This window comes from Mugil cephalus, chromosome 1 (assembly GCF_022458985.1).
Source record: "Mugil cephalus isolate CIBA_MC_2020 chromosome 1, CIBA_Mcephalus_1.1, whole genome shotgun sequence".
In the NCBI taxonomy this organism is placed as follows: Eukaryota; Metazoa; Chordata; class Actinopteri; order Mugiliformes; family Mugilidae; genus Mugil; species Mugil cephalus.
The window spans coordinates 24575287-24595293 of NC_061770.1; the positions used below are offsets into that span (position 1 = coordinate 24575287).

The 20007-nt window shown below is 41.7% G+C and overlaps 1 non-coding gene across 1 annotated transcript; it reads left to right on the plus strand.

Moving 5' to 3' along the window:
- The first annotated feature begins 471 nt into the window (after window positions 1–471).
- Window positions 472–545, plus strand: trnan-guu. Its single transcript has one exon. It is a non-coding gene; the product is annotated as a tRNA-Asn (tRNA).
- The last annotated feature ends 19462 nt before the right edge of the window (window positions 546–20007 follow it).

Below are 20007 nucleotides of genomic sequence, written 5' to 3' on the forward strand. Positions count from 1 at the left end.
CGGCTGTTTAACTTCCAACATGTTCCTCCTGTATTCACTTCAGTTCACAGAAAAATCTTTGAGACTTAAAAATGGGCCCTGAGTTGGAAAAGGTTGGGAACCACTGCTCCAGGCTTCAGTCGTACGGGGGAGAGACGCATGTACGTCTAAAGGTTCCTGCCTAAAGTCTTCTTATGTCAGAATTGTTTCACCAATGTTTGAACAGGTAGATTGACATTTAAAGATTATATTATATTCCCTGCTGCACAAGCCAGTGCATGTCTTCCCTGAAAATGTCCTGCAACTTAAACTGTTCGACCATTGGACCGTCTGATAGATAGATAGATAGATAGATAGATAGATAGATAGATAGATAGATAGATAGATAGATAGATAGACCCCTTAGGAGACTCCCCACATCTGACAGTTGCTGTATTTGCGTCCCTGTCTCTACGTGTCTTTGATTTTGCCGGCGTTTCCATACAGAGGTATGTCTCTGTGGCGCAATCGGTCAGCGCGTTCGGCTGTTAACCGAAAGGATGGTGGTTCGAGCCCACCCAGGGACGGTACCTGCAGACTTGTTTTTGTACGGGCACTGGTTGGTACATCATAAGTTCAGCTGCTCTGCCACTGAAATACACTACAAGAGTTAATTTCATCTCAAGTCCTCAATTTAGAGTCAACTTCTACCCAATTTCCCCCTTGATAAATAGAATAAATCTATCTGGAGAGATAAACGAGCTGGACAAAATATTCCACCAGGGGGCGATATCGCATCATTTAAACAGTTAACGTGTCTGTGCGCTCCACTCCTCCACAGAACAACCTCAACTCAAACTGAGATGTTAGACCTCTACTGGTTGGGACTATTACCACTACAGCACTGCAACGTTCTTATTCGCGTTTTAAAGCAGCTGAATAATCGCCCTGCTGGATCTGATCATGTTTTTTTTGCAAACATGCAGACTCACATTAGAAAATGACGGTTTCAAAGTTCATGCATGAAGTAAATACACCACAGGGGCCTGCAACAGAGAGTCCAAACCTCGCACGTTGATGCTGATGCAGCTTTTAGAAGGTTTGTCTCTGTCTATACATATATCACTCAGCGCATGCCACTGCAGGGAGACAGAAGTTCGGGAAAAAAAGTGCGCGTCTACCGTGTGCATGCGTGCGTTTGCTTACTTGACACAGTCTCTCAGTGACCCTCTGCAGTCCTCATCCACAGGTGAAACTGGTTAACAGTATATAAGAAAGTACCCCAGCGCACATCGGCAGTCCTGAAGATTTAATTGCACAACACCGTTTAAATTATTGCACTTTGATGGAGAATTCTCAGGAGGGTGGAGCTGCAACGTCTGGCACCGGGACACGAGACCGTCCGCGCCCCCACAAGGAGGCGCTGCTGCGTTGTTCAGCGGCTCCCTGGAAACACGACGTCCCTCTTGCACTAACAATGCTCTCACAGTTTTCACAGTTTTCATTCATTAGCCAGGTAATCATGATAAATTGATAAATTAAAGGTATGAATTATGCTTCCACTCACTTTGTGTGCGTGCTACACCCCACGAAACTAGGACCGACGCAGCGCCCCGCCCGAGGTGTCATCGTTTGGTGTAATAAATCTCTGATTCATAGTCATTTACAGGCATGCACGGTGGGTGAGGTCAGAAAAGGGAGGATACAGCGTGTTGGCCCTTTTACTTTTGTCTAACTCAATTAAGTGCTTTGCCTACTGTTTTGACAAATATCCCATCTCAGAAAATACGTGTTCTTTCCCACCCACAGAGGACGGGTTTGATGCACGGGGAGACGAACTGGGTGATAATTTTACTGAAGTAAAAATAGCGATATCACAATTTGAATTTACATACACAAGTAAAATCACTGCATTCTAAAGTTTATTAGCAGCAAAGACCAGTTGTTATAGATTTCATTATTATACAGATGCATTAACAACAAGCAGCGTTTAGACATTTTTATCATGTAATGATGGTTTTTAAAGCTACATATATGAAGCATTAAGTGTAATATTTCCCTTTGAAACTAAGTGAAGTCACTTCTAAATGCAACTGTCCTCCAATACTGAGCTCGAGTAAATGTCCCTTAGAACTGTACACGTGTAACCGCTTCTTTATTATTTGATTTATTGCTTCTTCAGAAGAAATTTACCTGAAGTGTTGCTGTTATGTATTATTAATTAAAACCGTTGTACAATCTCTTTTTCAAAAAACCACAAAACTGTAATTACTGTAAGTTGGCCTCCGGCCATGGATGGATGCTGCGTTTTTGCGCGCACACATGCGGCCGGGGCCGGTCACGCTGCTTTGCAGGTGGTTTTTTGCAGCCCTGTTCTCGTGAATGTGAAATTCTCAGTAATGTCCAGAGGGAATTTCTTTAAGTTTGGCACCAACATTGTTTTCGATTCACGACTTAAATCCCACAAACATCAAGATAAATTGCATGCATGTAAATGAAAAATAACCATTATCTTCTCCCTGGAGGAGGTGCGGTAGGATGCTTCTCTGGAAACTCAACATAAGTTGATTGTTTTAACTGATTTCAGTCGTGAGAACATACGGTTAATTTATATTGTTATATAATATTTGAGTCTTTACAGACACGCATGCTTATCTTTCACTTTTGAAAGATCTGGAGCCAAATTCCAGCTCCGCAGGGTCTAAGAACAGCAGGTAACATCTAAGATCTTTATGAACCTCAGTTAGGATTAAGATGTAGCCCTCATAATAACCCCCTTCCCCCATCTGTCTGTGGAGACAGAAATCTGTGTTCATTTTCTGAGCAAACTCAATGAATATGCCGTTGTATGAATTGCAGAAAGCTTGGTTTTGTCTTTTGGGTCAGAACGTTCTTCCTTGGTGTTTCTTGTCTTGTTTTATTTCCCATGTTTCCCCCCTCGTTGATTGGTGGGTTGGTTTCTCCTCGTGTGCTCTGCCCTTGTTAGTTTCACCAGCGTCTCGTTAACCCCCCTGCCCCTGCAGGTTTATGTCGCCCTGTGCTTATTAAAAAAACATACAACCAATGAACTCATAAATATAAATACATACATGAACAAATACTGTGTCTAAACATGTTGACGGCTGATCAGTCTGAAATATTGACGGCAACAGTGGAGCAAGATGGAGCAACCGCATTGATCTGTTAGGTGAAGAGCTGCCGACCACAGGCCAAATCATTTCCTAATGGAACCAAACTTCAACCTCATTCTTTTCCAACCTAAAGGCCACTTTTTCTGACTTTATTAAGCCCATTGTCTCCATTCCTCCTTCTCTGATGGAGCTTTTGAACAGATCCAGTTGTGCATAATTATTTTCTTTGTGATCATGCACAACGAGAGAAAGACCTTTTTATCCTTAGCTGAGACTTAGTTATGTTAACATGGGCCACAGCCTGTTTTGTTACACCAAACTTGGGAACGTCTGCCCTGAGCAGCTGTTTTTGCTTCCAAACCAAATGAAAAATTAGGATTTAATTTTGTCAGATCAGATAGATATCAACTTAAATATCAACTTAGATCAACTTTTACCTAATTTCCCACATGATGTTGTGGTTATATATATGTGTTTCTTATATTGTTTACATTCTCTTACTTGTTCTTATTGCCTACGTCGCTCTTTGTTCTTAAAACTGGTTCACTTTGAGTAGGAGCTGCTGTAACGAATAGTAATTTCCCCCTGGGGTCAATAAAGTCATTCTGATTCTGATGATGAATGACTGATCTGGAAACTTGTTAACTTGTTAACATGGTCCACAGATTGTGGTTACAGATTTAGTAGCAGCTGTAACAAAGTTCCATCATTATTGCCATATTTTGAAACAGTTACTATTTTCTTGTGAACTCATATTTCGTTATATTTCCTTGACATACTGGATTTAATTGTTCTTTTAAAGGTAAATTTTGATTTGGATTCTTTGGTTTCTTTGTTCAGATTGATCCATAAACTGATTCCGTTCACAGAAACACAATGTTACATAAGTTTAGTCCTGAATCTCTTTTTTCTTAAAAATCTGTTTGTTTAAGAGACAATGTGTACGTATGTAGGTGTGTATATTTGTATATGCATATGTGTGTGTGTGTCAGAATTAGCATGTGTATATATGTGCATGTGCGTGTGTGTGCATGTGTGTGTGAGAGATAATGTGTATGTATGTAGGTGTGTATATTTGTATATGCATATGTGTGTGTGTGTGTGTATATATGTATATGTGCGTGAGAGAATGTGTATGTTTGTATTGTCACACAGAGGTGAGAACTCAGAAGCTACACTTCATCTCACTCCTTTTCGAATGTGTCATCCATTTCACGCTTTCTCTTTTTTGTTGTTTCTTTGCCTCCTCAGGTTTTCACTCTTGTGTTGTGTTGTTTGGGGAATTTGTTCGGTAGCAATAGTGAAGACTTGTACTTGCTGCATATTTGGAATAATAATAAATAGAGATCAACCAGGTCTGAATGTCATACTTCGTGTAATCCTTATCAGCAGCTGTTTTTTTTTTTTTTACTCTTTACTAATCTCTCCGGGGTGTTTCCTCCTCCTCACAGGTACGTTCAGACTTGCTCAGCTCCAACCCCCACAGTGACATTCAGCATTAAAAACTACATTGACGGGTTAATCTATTATCTAAAAGGCCAGAGAGCTCACTCTCTTTTTTTTTTTTTTTTTTTTTTTTTTTTTAACCTGACTCACCCAGCTCTGTTATTACAGTCTGCTCCCTGGGCTCTAAGCTCTGACTGGAGCCTGTAGGCGCTGCTTGTTCCTACCTCTGCCAGGAGGAAGGAGCAGGTTTGGGCAAGACAGCAGCATAACTCACCAAGTATTGAACAAATCATATTTGACTCCCTATTAAAAAAAAAAAAAAAAAAGCCTCCTAACCAGTGACTTTAGTTCTTGTTACAGCCTGTCTTTTCTTGGGCAGAGACCTTTTGGGCTTCATGCAAACAGCAACACTGCACAACTGTCTTTGTCGTAAACACTAATAGTATTTCACTTTCCTTTTCTAATCAATATTGGAAAAGACAAAATAACGTGAGCAGGTTTGTAGGTGGGCGTATGACGAGTCGTTATATATCTGTAACATCAGCAACGGTTGACTTCAAAGCTGAAGTCGGCACTGACAGAACGTTAGCGCAACTGTTGGTTTCATCATTTCTTACCATTTTACACATACAGGGTATGAATGTGACGTCATAGCAAGTGAAGTCGTCATGGTAACGGCCACTGAGTGGCAAAAAGTGACGGCTGAACATGGAGATTAGCAGCATTAGGTTGAATCATAGGCTTTAATAGCGTCTAAATTGTGAAATTAATTATAAACTATAGGGCAGAAAGGAGAAGTTAATGTATCACTGCATCAGAAGAAACAGAAACCTGGTGTTTACTGATGAAGTCAAACCTTAAGTCACCTCTTACGTTACGCTCTGGAGGGCTGTCAGATCAGTTTGTGGATGTTGTTGTGTTGCCGTAGTTACGGCCGACAGTAACTGTCAGCTCCAACAATAAATAACAATAAAACAATAAACTGAATATTTGTGATCACTCCTCGCTCCTGGCTAACGTTACTTCTCAGTGAAGCTCTTAGCGTTAGCATCTTTTATTTAGCTACATTTATCAGAACTGAAATGAACTTAAATTAAAAGCTAATCCACTTTTCCAAACCCATACTAGTTCATATGGATCATTGTTGTGTCCATTTGTCCTTAATTTGATCTGATAATCCACATTTTTCCCAGTCTCTCTGTATTTATTTATTTCACTGTGTTTTTGCCACTCAGGGGGCGTGGCCCCGGCAGGAAGAGACGTCAATGCAAACCCTCTATTCACATATTATTTATTAAACATTATGACGTTATAACGTTATGTTTTTTTTTACCTCCCTGTCTTGTCTGCACACCTCACTTCTCAGCCTCCTGGCCAAGACCAAATGTATCTGTTGCTATCTGCCTCCACGCCTTTGGGACACTCCCCCTCTCCACATCCACTGACAGCACCTCAAGTCCCTTCATCTATTTCACAGGTGTCAAACATAATCTGACGAATTTGCAGAAGTGTGAAAATTACATAGAAAACTCCAACTTTTCGATTAAAATGACTGCTAGTCCTAATTTGTCCAGCGTTTTAATAGGAGAAGTGGACAGAACACAACAGTAAGACCCGGGACTAATCAGCAGACAGGAATGCATCAGAATTACACTTAGATTTTTTTTTTTTTTGATTTTTGACAGTTTATTAAATGTCAACATTCCCCTAATTTACTTGTTCTTTGCACCGAAACAAATGGAAAAGATCTGGAGTTGTTGAAAGAAAATCACAACTAAAATGTATTATTGTCAGTATTGTTTTACAATACTGACATAATTTTACACCGATCAAGTGACCGTCTTGAGACCATTCATTGTTCTGCTGGGAAACTTTTGGACCTGGCATTCATGCGTGTGGAAGTTACTCAGACATGTAGCACCCACCTAGACCAGACCACACCCCTACCCACCCCATAGCAATGACACTCCCTGATGTACAGCAGGATGCAGACAAAAACGTTTCAGGAGCAACTCAAAAAATAAAATAAGAAGAACATCACCTGGCGTCCAAATTCACTAGATCCCAAACAGAGGCCCCTCCAACTAACAACATCCTGTCACCAGACGCCACAGGACACCCTCAGAAGACCCACGTCCGTTCTCTGATGAGACACAAGTGTTTTGGAGGCATTAATGTTAATATTATGTCTGTAGCGTGTAGCTACAAATCATACAATAAACAGGGTGTGATCCTTTTATAAGGATTACGAAAGGATTAGGAAATCTTGGGTTGATAGAGTTCTGTATAATCTGTGATTTTAGACGTAAAGGTCAGCATGATAGATGAGCCCAAAAGTAATGGGCAGTTGAGTCAGTGAAAGTGAGTGCATGTGACTCCGCTGGAACACTTTAAATAGCTCATTACCTGTAGTTAAGTCCTGCAGACCTTTTCAAAATAGAGGCGGAGGGAGTGGGATAGGACGTCTGCAGGAGAAAAAAAATCCAGCATGTTTAACATGTGCTCGGAGGTGTGTGTCTCCCTCGATGTTAATTTTTCTGACAGAGCTGATCTTTTTGGTGCCCGAGGACACCAAGCCTTCCCCTGGGGGTTGGGGCGGAAAAACAGTGGGAAAAAAAAAAAAAAAAAAGCTGAACTGACCATAAATCCTCCAGCCTCCAGCCTTTAAAGGCATTTAATGAGGCCAACGCATAGAAGAAAGTTATGGAGTCGGTGGTGGGAAGGATCTAGTTTGGTTTGGTTGCATGTCTGGGAAGGATCGCAGACATCCAGCTCATATTATATCCAAAAACGTTGAAGAAAGGCAACTGGACGTCTAGTGGCGAGTCCGACTGTCATCGCCTCAGACTGTTCCAATGCATTAATCTGGGGTTACCTATCTGTGATACATTCCTAAATCAAAACTCTGCAAAGACCCAGACAGAACCAGGCACACAAAATACAATCAACCAACCAATCAATGGTGTCCGTGCCTCCGTCTCGTAAAGACGTATGCTCTAAACATGAAGAAATAACTCTTCATACCTACAGGTGGTATTTTCACAATTTGTGGTAGAGAGCAAACAAACGCATGTTAAGAAAATAAATCCCTTTTGCTTTCACGTGTCCTTTTCAAGTTTAAACCACTTTTAAACAGAGGGCAGTTACTACATCAGCTGAACACCTGAACACGTCCTCCATTCAGAGTGCAGTTCACTGTACAGGATAATTCACACTTAGGTGTCTATTTATGTGAAAATAATTTGAGACCTGTTTACTGCAAACAGGTCTCAAACAGGTGGGAAGAAGCGTCTATATGAGTTTATGGTCCTGAAGCGAGTTGAATCATTTGCCAAGTTCAACAAACAGAAAAATCCACAGACGCGCAAACAGAGTCAGCTCCATTAATCACTGGTGACATGTATACAGTTCTGTGCAAAAAGCAGGTGCTGTAAACAACGAATGCTTTCAAAAATACAAATAATGATTGTTCATTTTCATCAGTTTACAAAATGCAAAGTGAGCGAACAAAGTCTCATCAATACCTGGTGTTACTACCCTTTGCCTTCAAACCAGCATCATTCCTCATGGGTTCACTTGCACAAAGTCAGGGAATTTAGTAGGATCCTAGAAGCAGTGGTCGACCAAGGAAACTTAATGCAGCACATGAAAAACATATCAAGCTTATTTCCCTTCGACATCTGAAGATGTCCAGCAGAGTCATCAGCTCAGAACGGTCAGAAACCAGTGAGGCCAGGTTCACCTATCTACTATCTGGAGAAGTCTGGCCAGAAGTGGTCTTCATGGAAGAGTTGCAGCTGAAAATCCATCCCTCTGACATGGAAACAAGGCCAAGAAACTCAGCTATGCACAAAAACATAGGAACTGGGCTCAGAAAAAAGGCAGCAGGTGCTTCTGGACTGATGAGCTACAATAACAGCTACAACAGTGAAGCACGGTGGAGGCTCCTTGGAAGTATGAGGCTCCATTTCTGCAAGTGGAATTGGGGATTTAGTCAGGATTAATGGTCCTCAATGCTGAGAAATACATGCAGATACTTATCCTTCATCAGTACCATCAGGGAGGAGGGCAATTGGCCCCAAATTTATTCTGCAGCAGGAAAAAGAGCCCAAACATCCAGTCAAGGTCATGAAGAACTATTTTCAGAGTAAAGAAGAACAAGAAGCCCTGGAAGTGATGGCATGCCCCCCCCCCGCCAGAGCCCTGAGCATTTTTCATACCTGCATAAAAATTTGCATAATAAATACTTCATCATTTGTAACTTCAATATTAAAAAGCAGTTTATAAATGTGGTTATAAATACTTTAATCTTAGCTAATAAGCTTCTCTGTGATGTGTTAACATACTGCATTTCCGTATTTTATTAAGGATCAGTTTAATATTTATTAATTAAATAGCACTGATGCCTCACAGCAGGAAGGTTCTGGATTTGCCCCCCACTGGAGGTTTGCATGTCTTCCCTGTGTCTGTGGGGGTTCTCTCCAGGTACCCCAGCTTCCTTGCATTTGGATTAAAAGCATCTGTAAGTGTTGGAACAGCTTTCTTGGGAAGGATGCAACTCCAACTCACGTGTACCAGAGTTATAAGAAAATAAAAGTACATAGAGAAGGCTCGGAATGGTTCATGATAAAAATAATACAACATCATCTGTTAAACAGTGTAGGCAGCTTATCGATGCATGACTCTGGTGCTTGTTGATGATGTGACTGAAGACGGACGGGGGGAAGGAGACTGGAAAGCGAGAGGTAAAGGCTCAGCGATGCAAGGAGGAAAGGATGTCAGTGGGTTCCTTTAACCTGCAAAGGATTCCCCCTCTTTCTTAGTTAATATAAAGTAGTGTGTGAGTCAAGTGTGGATTTAACACATGACAACAGTGTTACTACAATATATTTATAAATAATTTTCAATTAACTCAGTTGCATGTATATTTTGAAGAATCTTTCCGTAAAAATGCCTGATTTTAGGCCTGAAAACAGACAAAATTTGATCAGCTATGATAAACTCAAAAACTCTTGCAATTATATACTGACCAATCTGTTACTATAAGTTGCAAATCAAGTATTGTTTTTCATTGCAGCTCATACTCTACAACACGACTTTCAAGCTATTTCATCATGTTTATTGTCTCTGTAGTGACAGACATGCCTCCAGGCGACACGTCACTCTCTCTGTTTGTGAGTGACAAGCAGTGAAAATGTCACATGAAAGTCAGTGTGATCTTGAGGCATTTCACACACAGCCCCGTTTGTTTTTGACCGGGAGTATAAAACGATTTAAGCGTTAGGATTTCTGTGGAACCTTGCCGGCTCAAAGCTTCTTCCTCAAACACCTGCTGTGTACATTCTGTACTTTTCAGGATGTCACATCAATTGTTGTTGAGCTTTCAGGGCATGCTACGGTGACAGTGAGGAATGAAATCAATAAACCAGGTCAATGCACTGATTATACCTCAGCAAGCGTTTCAGAAAACACAGAAACTCCTTTCAAACAATACCGAAACGTATCGAAAAACTGTAAAAAGGTAGGAGCCGGGCGGTGGTGGTGCTTTGCACTTTCACAGAAAAAAAGTCAAGCATGGCCTGAGGGCGGCGTGCACTTTTAGAGAGCAGTTTAGTTATCTAACCGCCAATAAGAAAGACATTATATAACAGCTTAACTGCTGCAAGTAGACTCTTGCTCTGACAGTGAACATAGAAGATGAGGCCCCCCTCTAGCTGCTTTGCTCGGGCATATGTCACTCTTACCTGCAAAGCACCGTCAGTGTGGATAATTTATTAAATAACCTCCATCTGCAGTGTCCACAGGCAGTTCCAGAGCACATCTTGTATGATTTACGGTACAGAACATACCTATAAAAGAGCCCCAGGGGGTATAACCTATCAACGCTGGTTTGCACAACTGTCCCTACCTCAGCAACTCTACACTCTACTTTTGCAATTGCAATTTTGCTTTATTGCTTTTACAATTTTTAGGACAAATTTCACAGAACAACAGAAATCTGCTAGCATTAAAAATTGGCTCATTTTTAATTGCTTTTACACAAAAATGCATTTCTACATTTCGCTATTAGGCTGCAGTCAGCTCACCGAGGATGAATCAGACAAACAAAAAGCTCATCTCCCAGATGTATCAACATGGTGAGCATTCAGGGCTGCATGACTTCAGACTGTTATGTGATGAAAGTAAAGAAATCTGTGTTCTAACAGACAGCTCATAATGCCTCATAATGTGAGCTGCAGATACTTATACCATACCATATTGCAGGTGAGGTATTACCTCACCTGCCTTTACACCCAAACGAAACTAAGTAGCATCCCATTCATAATCCATAGGGCTTAATAGGACGTCTTTGCTGGCAACAGCTTCAACTCTTCTGAGAAACTTCCCAGAAGAGTTGAAGCTGTTATCGCAGGAGGGTGTTCTTGCAGATGTGCAGAATCTATGTGTGCAGGCCAATCAAGTTCTCCCATGCCAAACTTGCCCATCCATGTCTTTATGGATCATCAGATTGCCAGATGACAAGACAACGTCTCCTCTGCTCTACAGTCCACCCTTACTTTAGACCACTGCATCCCATGCTTTAGATTGCACTTGGTGATGTACGGCTTGGACGCAGCTTCATGAAAACCTATTCCATGAAGCTTTCTATGCACTGTCCTTGATCTAATCTGAAGACCACCTCAAGTTTGGAAGTCTGTGGCCATTGACTCTGAAAGCTGTTGACCTATGTACACTGTGCCTCAGCATCTACTGACCCGCTCTGGCCTGACACTTTGTTGCTTGAGTTGCTGAATCGCTTCCACTTTGTTATAAAACCACGTTTACTAGTGAGGAAATTTCACAACAGGACTTGTTGCACAGGTGGCATCCTATTACAGTACCACGCTGGAATTCACTGAGCTCCTGAGAGCGACCCACTCTTTCATAAATGTATCTAGAAGCAGTCTGCATGCCTAGGCGCTTGATTTTATAACATTTTTGCCTGAATTCAGTTATTTGGACGGGTGAGAGAATGCATTCGGCATAAAAACAGGCAGCAGCTCAGCACCATCAATAGCACTCCACAGCATGTTGTTAGATGGGATAGTGTAGCTGGTGCTTCTTTGAATTCTTCTCCAGGTATTACAGCTAAAGGTTTAACAACTTTGACAAATAGCTGATGTGCAGCCTCCTTCTTTCTGTTACCACAGGGTATTTTGTGAAGTGGTTAATTGACAGCTGTAGAGTGGATTAGGACTGTTAGCGGATGCCTTTTCGGATGCATTGCAGAAGTGCTTTAGTTGTATTTCAGGACTGACATGCCACAGTAGTGCGGTAGTATGGTCTTCAGCTATACCCTAATTGTTCCGCGGGGATAAATACTTTTTTTTTTCTGATTCTGACTGTGAAGTATTTCCACACACTTGAAGATCCGCTATAAGTTTGCTCCAACGTACCACCAGGTCACGTGATCAGTGACAAGTCGACCGGTCTTTACAAGTAGTACATATGCGTATGGGCAAACTATACCGATATTCACATCCTATACTAGCTCTACACTGCCCCTACTGCTCATGTGCACATTGTTCCTACATGTAGCAATAATTTTTGACAGTAGACAAAGAATATGAGAGATGATAACACATTTTAACGTCTATGTTTCTTTTTAATGCTTGTATTGATCTAGTCAAACTGTTTAATGACACATATGTTGGTAACATACTGTACATTCTGACTTTGGAAAGAGTCATTCTCATCTTCTGTCTTTTCTTGTGCAGACAGAACTGCGTTCTCTCACATTTACAAGGTGTTGCGTCCCACTAAGCCCTTAATAGGCAGTGCAGTGAGAGCTACAGCGTGATTAAGGTGTGGCTCCAACTATCTGCACACACATTTACTGCTCCCTGCTCCCTGAGTCTGTTTTTTTCACATGTACAAGCTTACCTTGTTCTGTAAAAGTCACTGCAAGGGAGTGTTAGTGGACTGAGTCCATCCCGCCGGAGGGGAATTCTGTGAGATCGTACAGAATGGAAGATTAGGAGAGCTGCCACACCCTGGGATGAATTAGGGAGATGTGGTTTGAATTAACAGAACATGGGAGGAACATTTTTAATTCAGACTGATGAACAAACATTAAGTGGTGACCGCTTTCTAGACTTTTTTCTTTTTAGGTACATTAATTCTGCTCAGGTGGAAAGGAGCTCCCCTTCCACACAATCTCAATGGTTGCAGGTCCTCGTGTCTCCCCTAAGGCTACAGAAAATATGTTAATCCATTCTTGGTCAGAACAAAAGTTCTATAGGATATGGCGTCTATTTTCAAAGAACTGATCCTTGAAAATGTCAGTGCTGCCCGTGGCGTTCAAACATTTAGCCCATTTGACATCGCATGAAAAACTCATCAACCCAGCGTTTCCATGCGATGTGAAAAGGGTCGACCCGGTTCGGCTCGGCTTAGATGTGAACAGGAATGCCGTGTCCACTAATTTACACGATGACGTTGACATAGCTCCCTGTCACATTCTGATTTTGTCACTGGACGGCCTGTCAGACTCTGCCACTGTAGAAGCTCCAGGGCTGCGAGCAGCTCACAAACCGAGCAAATTTTTGGTCTACTCCCAAAAGAGGCCAACACTTTGGGAAATCACACCAATCGGGGAGTATTGATGTGAACTGTGCATGCACGGCTGTGTTTATACACAGCTTGTATAGCAACATGACACACATTTTTATCGATCATAGCAGCGCACCGGAATGTGACCGGAATGTGACGCTGTCAATGTGATGATGGATGAGAGAGAGGAAAAAAACAGGCACACAGCTCTAACAATGGGAGGTCCAACACCGGGACTGCTGGCAGTGTGAAAGCACACCAAAGGCAGGTCGACCCAGATCTGAAAACCCCACGTCAATCCTCTATTTTCGATGTGCACCTTTAGGTCTGGGGTGGGGGTGGGTGGGGATGGGGGGTGGGAAGTATTGACTATTCAATACTGTGACCACCCTTAAAGGCCATTCCACATATCTGCAAACATTTGCATAAAAAAACAATAAAAAGAACTTGAAAAGAAAGACATTAGTTGCATCTGTTACCTGATGTCAACCAAACCTCAACGTGCTTTTCACTCGCTGAGTTGATCAAAGCAAGCAGGAAGCGTACATGGCTGCAACTTAAAACTTATTTAAATTAGTTTCACATATTTCCGTTGGAAATGGACGCTGAGTGGAAAACATCCCACATGGTCTCAACTACAAAATCAAACCTTATAATCAACAAACAGACTCTTAACAGTTGGTATGTTTCTGCAAAAAAGGCTTCACATTTCAGAGCCAATAAAAACATGTAATTTACTGCACACCTTTCTTGTGCAAGCCACAAATGTCGCCCAAACAGCATCTGTTACTCTACTGAGCACATGCCATTCGTCGGGCTACACCTTTCTCCAGTTCCTTCTTTTTTTTTTTTTTTTTTTTTGCAGCCACACCTAATACTACAATAGCCAAGGGGCAAACTGGCACAGTGGAGGCAAAGCTGAACTTGACTGTGGCAGCGGCCAACAAGTGCCTTACACATTACTTTACTGTCTCCAGAAAAATACGTGAGATAATTTGCCTGCTGGGGTAGAGCTTCAAAGGGCTGTCGGATGATTAAGACTTGTTTCAGGAATTCAGGTTAGGGTCAGGCTTATGACAGGGTAAGAGTGAAGCAGACATTTAATTTTGAAGGTTAGGTTGTGTGGTTGGAGAGTGCAATATATATGTAAGTGAAGATTATCATGCATGTTAAAATATAAAAGTACAGAAGCATGTGTGTGTGCGTTTTACCAGTTGACACATGAAACCAAAATCAAAGTAGTAAAGCGTTGATGCGATCTGAGAAAGTGGACCACACCCTCGTATTCCAACTCTCTGATTCTACCCACATCAGCGCTTAATCGCTTCATCATTGTTCCAAAAATGATTTTCTTCCCATATTGTTTTTTATCTGTTCAGTTTGTGCATTCTTTTCAGCTCTGATAAGCCCTTACATTGTTTGTTTGACAGATCCCATAAATCAATCAAAGCGCAGACTTGTAAGTGACTCAGTCTTACCAGGTTATGGCATGTCACAGTGGAAACACATACAGTCGTTTAGGTGTAAGGGCTGTGGTGCACGTCACTCACCGGCGTCGGACAGTCGCTGAGAATCTGTGACTTGGGTTTGGGCATTGAGTTCTGCACCAAGGGAACTAGTCGGACTCCTCTTAGCAAACCGGCTATAACTGTTTTCAGCATTTAGGATTTCTCTGAGCCATAATGCTTCTCTAGGCAGTTTCATATCTTTGTCCTGCCCCGACCCTGCACGGCACAATACTGCTTTGATATTCTTAACACCCAACCGGCATTAATTGCAAATTACAAACATAGTGCGCCACAATCGATTTGTCCTTTGTTTTAGCCTCTTTTTATTCTTCTCAGTTCCTCCTGCCAAGTTTCACTAGAGCAAACCCTTGTGTCAGGGTTGGTTCTCACAGAGAAAATTAGCTTGTGAACATTCCTCTACATGTGCCGACTGGAAAGACTGAAACGCCGCCCATCATATCGTGTGAGATCAAATGCAGTCTTGCTGATTTGTGTGCGAGTGCCGCTGTCTTTAAGGAAAGGAAGAACCTTATCGTTTAATAATCCAATGTATTTTGATTGATGTGGCTGCACAACGGTATGATGACTGCGAGTGTTTCTGTATGTTAAAATAATTAGCGATAGGAGGAGGTCTTCTTCACAAATGTCAAAATGAGAACACAAAGTCCTGAGTGCTGAGGACGTGGTTGGGTCTGTTTTTGATAACCTGACCCACCACGGTGGGTCAACGGAGGTTGAAGTGGTTCATGCATCTAGTGAGAGTAACTTGGTAGCATCCTAATTCTTCTTGTGCCTTTGGCTGCAGCTTTTACAGGCTCCTTGAAGAAGAGCCAAGTATATGTGCAATACCTGCAGTAAAACAAAAGCATCTGTTTATTTGTGAGTCATAGTCAGTGGGGTGTGGAGGTCCTTGGTTATTTAGCCTGGCAAATTCTGGTAAATCTTGGGCAAGAAAGAACCCCTGAACACTTTTATTCACATGACTGGACGAGTGGCTGAACGTGGGCGGCAGCCAAGCAGCAAGTAAGAAAACAACATGCAAGGATCTTTAGAAAGAAACTGTTGTGTCCTTTTCTGTAGAGGGCCTCAGCCTTGTCTGAGCAGTCTACCACACTGCTGAGGCTCTCCACTTGGTTGTTGACAGGGATGGGGGTTATCTTGTGGTGCTAAAAGACCACCTCCATCTCCTTGGCCTTGCCAACGTTCTGCTGAGAGCACTTGCTGTTGCCCCACCCAGTGACTCTCTTTACTAGAACCCCGTTATCATTGACCTAGTCTGCGATTCAATCAACAATGGAGGAGTCATCCAAAAACGTCTGTAAGCATCAAGGTCTGGCGTGTTGACTCACAAGGCAGGCGTGTAGAAGATGACAAAAAGGTCAGTCCAGTTTCTTGTGGTGACTTTCTCAGTGACACACCTGGTTAGCAGCCTGAATCAGAATCAGAATTAATCCGTATGGGAAATTGTTTCATTGCTGTTGCTCTCAACGCTCAATCAGCAAGCACATTCTCCTTGAGATGGGTGGTGCTGGGAGCAGATCTCCAGCAACGTTCACAGTAAAAAATCACAAGTTGCTCATTTAAGCACATTTAAGCTCCATTTATTGGGTTCTGGGTCAACGTTTCGGTCTATCGATCTTCATCAGGACCAACATTTTACAATTGTTGTGCGACTTCCTTTTAACACTTGAGTGCAACTATGCAATTACGTCATTAGAGGTGCTTAAAAAAACTTGTGGCATCTAGAAGAAAGAGAGAAAATTAACAAATTTAAGTATTCCCCTCACCAGCAAATTCATCATCATCTCTGAAAATAATAGGAAATAAATGACTGTGCATGTCATTAATAAAGCCAACAATATTTCACATCTCAATCAAGTAACACACACTGAGCAACAACTCAATAGATTACATTTATAGGCACTTTCTCTACATACACACACTGAGATATAATTTATCAGTAAAACCAAAGTTAGTCCCAAAAGTCTGGAGTTCTGTGATCTAGAAGGCTTCTCATCTAAGAAGCGTCTCCTTTATATCACCCCCACATCTCGGCAGGACTATGTTTTAGGGCCGGGCGTATCGATCTAAATATCGATAGTAATGATACCAAAGCTAGGACCATCAAATCGATACTAGGCCGATACTTTTGTTACGGTTTCTTTTCTATACGTCCAGCAAATTACTCCTCAGAGTTCATGCAGCTTCTCTCCAAGTCTGCAGGAGATTCTCCATCTTCACCTGAAAGAAAAAGTGGTGGATATGAACAGAGTTTGACCCTCAGATCCTGTCATCACAGCAGCATCGCACAGCTGGAACTGATGCAGCTGTTGAAATGCATCAGTACTCGTAAGAGAAGACAATTACACGGAATGCTGTTTTCGTATTTTACACTAATCACTTTTTCCCCAAAATGATTAATAAAAGGGGAGTTATTTAATATTTATACTGTAATTATACTTATATTAGTAATTATATAAAAGGTTTATTTGCCTGAAATATTTGACCTATGTTTTCTCATAATTAACTAAAGTGATCACAGTAGAACAAAGATGAACGGTTACAATAAATAAGTTAAGTTTTAAAGTTGTGGCGTTCTGTGGTGCATTCGGGTCGAATGATAACTGTTAGTTACTGAAAGCATTCCTCAGACTGGCCAGTGTGTTGTAGGAGTAGGGTGGGAGGAGTTGACCGAGATACTTTTGCCAATAACATTCTCCTCACTGACACTGTGTTCAGAGAGTCCAGCTCCACGCTGTGTCCGGTTGGTATGGTTTGAAATCCAGACCACACAAGGTCCTGGTCCCACTGCACTGCAGAGAGCTTCTTAGACAGTGGGAGTGGCCAGACAGTGTTGAAAGCACTGATGTCAGCTTGGTACACGAACTGCAGGTGTATTCACGGAGTCACACATTAGGTCCTTCAAACTGAGACTTCAAACTGAGACTTTGAGGCTTGGCCTGACTGGCACTGGCACAACAACCACACTATGCATGAGCGTCACAAAATATGTAGACGGAAGGATAACATATTTGTATGGTTTATAGTAATCATTCCCTAGAGTCTGCGCCAACCATTTCCCAAACTTAAGTCAAATTCTGTTTTCGGCAAAACAGCATCTGCTTACAGGTGGCGTCACTATGGAGTGACTCAATGAGTGATTAGGTGTGAGGAGATGGGGGCGGATGAATGGGATGACAGAACAGACCTGGAATATACTGGCTGGCTTTTGTTTTAAAAACCACAGTTGTGCAGATTTTTTTTTATTTTTATTTTTTAATGCATAACCACTACAATAACCATGACAAACCTTCATACCTAAATTTAACCATACCTTAAAAGATAAAATGACTGTCTCAACCTGGTTGTACTCACGTCAGCTTAGCCGTGTGTTAACCGTGTATTTTGTCTGCAGTTTGGACTAATGTGCCGTACAAAGGTGTTGCCTCGTTACAGCCGGTGGCACACCCATGCATGACTGGATTGCAGCGCTCTCAGCATGGCAGTGGACCCAAAGGACAGAGCGTGGTTTCCAGCCAAGTTCTCCATAGTTACAAAAATAATGCATGTGACGTATATACAAGAATATCACAGTGATAGCCTCACCCACCAAACTACTTGAGTAAATTATGTGTGCCAGGTCTGAAAACACCCTTGCATAACGCATCCTGCAGTGGTTGCTTTGCTCAACGCTGTGATGATGGCAAGTCATGATTTAGCATGACCAGCAAGAGAAAGGCACTACACATTCTCCTAAAGTAGCCTGTGAGTGCACTGCTCATTAAAGGCGCTGTGATAGTCAACTGGATTCAGTCACTTAACCTTAATCATTCATAAACTGTTGTTTATACAATGTTGCACAACATGTTTCACCCGAACACACGTGTAAAAGGATCCATGAAGGTGCAGTGTGTTGAATATGGACATAGTTATTAGACAGGAGAATGTTGGAAGTGAGAGTGAATCGCAGGTATTTTCATTCGGGGCGTGACTCACTTGTTCCCTTGGGCACAATGAGATGCTACTATAGAGATTAGGGAGCCAACACCTACGCTAGAGATCCTAAGATGACTTCCAGCTGGCACCGACCGATCTCGTCCTGTCAGAACAAGCAATCTGGTTTACGCTAAGCCTTGATGTTCTACCGGCCGCAACCAGAGCACAATCAAAAAGACTCAACCTGTACATTTAGAAATGTAAATGTTTGTAACAGATATCTGTCTGTTTGTGACACTACCTGAACGCGCAGTAGATTATCACCATTCGCCATTAAAACACATGGGACAGTATGAGTAGTATGTACGGTGCCCTCAAGCACCTGTAAGCTGCAGGCCTGAACACATAAATAACAGGGTGGCGAATTTTAAAAATTAACAGTGGAATTCAATATTTACTTTGTCTAAGATTTATTAGATGACTCAGTCTTCCTTCAACGTTTCAAGCATAAGTTCCAATTTGTGTTTACCTTTAAATGACCAATATTGTATAACCATAATCTCTGTATAAGCTTTCCTTTGTGCTTATCTAATTTTCTGGAGAGGGTAAACCCATTGCAGCCGGTGAGACCAGTTTCCTCTGCTCATGTGTTCACTTTACGTTACCGATCTATTTAAAATGGAATCTCCGGCTAAATCCAAATCAACTATTCATCTTAAATGGGTTTTAATTTGTCTCCCTTTCTTATTCTTTTAATCTAATCCTCTGCTTCTTAATTCTGTCTTCTTAAATCCGTAGCCTGTGTACAATTACATCCTATGGTTTGCTACTCATCTGCACACTTGTCTTGTCTTATTTCTGGGAAAATGTCACTAGACTTCATGCATTTCTGCATCAAAAGTTGCCACAAGTTTTTATGACTGAATACCTTTACGCTGCCGCTGGTTCAGTCACGTTACAGTCTCGTGATTTTTCATTCTTCTCTAGGCGTATTTAGTTATGCAGATTGTCTGAATTTGATTTTCCCAGGTTTTAATACACAGAACTTGTGCTCATAAAAAAAAGAATGTTAACGTCTGCATCCCCGTATAGCATTCATGCTTTGGATTAACTCCCAAATATGCAAAACATCAGGATTATTAAGGTCTGCAGTCACAACGGGTGTTTGCTTGTCATTATTCTATGAATATTTGAATCTGTGGTCACAACAGTCCCAAAAGACGATGCAAAATATAAGTTAAATAAAAGAAAATCCTCGGATTTCACTGCGGAGTAAACAACATCTATCAACGCATGCCAACGCACACCATGTGCACAACCAACGTAGTAAAGGTCAGCTAAAGGATTAAATTGTTGAAGGGGCAACTCCACACACACACACACCCTCATCCACTTCTCAAAAAGCCCCCAGCTAATCAAGTAATATTGTCTTTGCC